Consider the following 2,500-nt stretch of genomic DNA (forward strand, 5'->3'; position numbering starts at 1 on the left):
TCTGTGTGTCTGTGTGTCTGTGTGTCTGTGTGTCTGTGTGTCTGTGTGTCTGTGTGTCTGTGTGTGTGTGTGTGTGTGAGAGAGAGAGAGAGAGAGAGAGAGAGCGAGCGAGAGAGAGAGCGAGCGAGAGAGCGAGAGAGAGAGAGAGAGAGAGCGAGCGAGAGAGCGAGAGAGAGCGAGCGAGAGAGAGGTCTTGTATTACAAGTGTTGGAATGTGTGTGAGGGGGGAAGGGGAGCAGGTGCAATCATCATTACTGGTACAACGCTCCCTTCAACACGATGCTGTTCCCCACTGTGGCACCCAGCCCTTGGCTCATGTTAAGAGGTCCATTGAAATCCCGGGAGAGACATGGAGTCAGTATATTGGCAATAACACTTCATGTTTCTGCAGTACCTGCCCAACAGCTGGTGTGCTCGATGTGAAGTCATGTCATTTTTTTTATTACGTAATATTTTGTTGAATAAGGTTTCATGAAGTAGTGCTCACGTTTGATCCTTTGTACATCTATTTGGGTGATACACTGGGTGATATTTACTTTACTTTGCTCTGGTATTGTTCATTTTCTAAAGAACAAAGCTTGCTTATAGATGAGAAAAACGTGGAAAAGTCATGGCACAATCGAAAATACAATGGGGAAGGTTCTGTTGAGAGGTGAGTTCATATCGTAGAGAGAGAGACAGACAGACAGATCAAAGACGTGATACATAAAAGAACGTTTTTTTTGTTTTGCTGCCAGGCAAAAAAAAGTAGCTAGTAATTTGTCTGAAGGCCTGACTCTAAAAATGGTTTGCGGCACATTTCTCCAGACATACAATATTGGCCATACAACCCCATTGCACTCTAATCAATTGCACAGTATAGTCATAAAATGTTATCTACAGGTTCAAAGATGTTGAGAAAAGGGGGAAAGCCACTTTGAACGTGTGCTGGTAGAGTTTGTGCATTTTCCTGCCCTGGTGGTAAAGGCATGCGTTTATTTCAAAGACACATTCTGATTTGTTAAGTTAGTAATTCGTTTATTACACATATTTCACCTAAAGACGGTCCCATCACTACAAAGACAACTTTTGATTTGTTACCTCGTTATTTAGCTAATCAAATGGATTTTCCAGGCCCAGCCGTGGCTCCATCAGTACTAAGTGTTGTGCCGGAGACCAAGGCCAAGTCCAGGAGCAGGGGTGACTTCCCAATCCTCCCTTTTCTCTCTCACCCATTACCAGGGGTGATAGTGAATAAAAATCCTGAGCCTGAACTTTTTTCCCTGCTCTAGCGACGACGACAAGATACTGCATAGTGACGTAACGTACCGTAAATCCTCTAATTGTGGCCTGTATTCCATTACTGGCCGGGATTCTAATATTGGCCGGTCTCGCTGTCGGCGGAGGTTAATTGGGGCCGGTCTCTTGTACAGGCCGGGTCTAAAAATAGAATCAATGTTTTTTTTCCCTTTACCGGATATCTCACGTTGTTCTCAAAATCCACAACTGTAACCATTAAGCTGGTTAGCATAGTTCCTCACTCCGAAAAAGGACTCATTTGCTACTATACCACAAACGGTGCACACGCCAAAGACTAGTTATTACAACGTGAGCAGCAGTGTGTTAATATCAGCTGTGTGAGAGCGACCGCTTCGGCCAGCTTCTCTAGCTTTCATGCAGACGCTTGGGTCACCTAGCAACAAACACAAGCCCAGAATACAGCCAGAGGCGAGGGAGCGCGCACATAGCCTACAGAAAGAGACTTTGCCTTGGTTTGCAAAGTTGAGAGCCCTCGTCGTAAATGCATTTGGCGGTCAAACATTTACTATACGTTGCCAGTGGAGGAAAAATAGGAGGCACGCTACAGTATTAGACAATAATATGGTTACCTCGCTTAACCTTATTTCAGTAACATGCTTCACATCAGGCTACGGACCGGAAATAACAGATATTGCATGTGTATTTCCCCGACATTTGGCTGCAGCAAGAAGCAGTTTGCCTTGTGAAGTCTGGAGTAAAATAGGGAATGAAACAGCGGCAGATATTGGAAATACGACCGTCAATGCCAATGACAGTTGCCGCATAGTGTCCATAAGCTCAAGGCGAGAACGGGAGGAAAGACAAACAGAGGAGGGAGGGACACACGCCTCGTGAGTAAGAAATACCGTAACTGTTATGGTAACTGTAGCCTACTTTTTCAATAAATGAACCAAGTATTTTATTGGTTCAAAATACGGTAGACACATGGTTTTATTCATTCCACTGGTAGTCTGTTTTGCTCAAATAGGAATACAGGCCTGTCTCTAATTCTGGCCTCCTTCCAATTATGGCCTGGTCCGAGATGCACTTGAGTAAATACAGGCCCCGGCCAATATTAGAGGATTTACGGTAGGCCTATTTTGACACATTATTCAAACATCTAATAGCCTGTGTATCATTATTCAAGACTGATAGTAGAAGAAAACCCTGAACCTGTAACACTTTCTGAGATAAGAATAACCTAATGGCTAATTGTTTATCA

At 44.0% G+C, this 2,500-nt stretch overlaps 1 protein-coding gene across 1 annotated transcript in view; it reads right to left on the reverse strand.

Moving 5' to 3' along the window:
* Positions 1–2,500, reverse strand: part of trappc9 (trafficking protein particle complex subunit 9) — a 356,695-nt gene that overhangs the window by 176,108 nt on the left and 178,087 nt on the right. The gene's annotated exons all lie outside the window — the stretch shown is intronic.

Source organism: Engraulis encrasicolus, chromosome 20, assembly GCF_034702125.1.
Source record: "Engraulis encrasicolus isolate BLACKSEA-1 chromosome 20, IST_EnEncr_1.0, whole genome shotgun sequence".
NCBI classification, from domain to species: domain Eukaryota; kingdom Metazoa; phylum Chordata; class Actinopteri; order Clupeiformes; family Engraulidae; genus Engraulis; species Engraulis encrasicolus.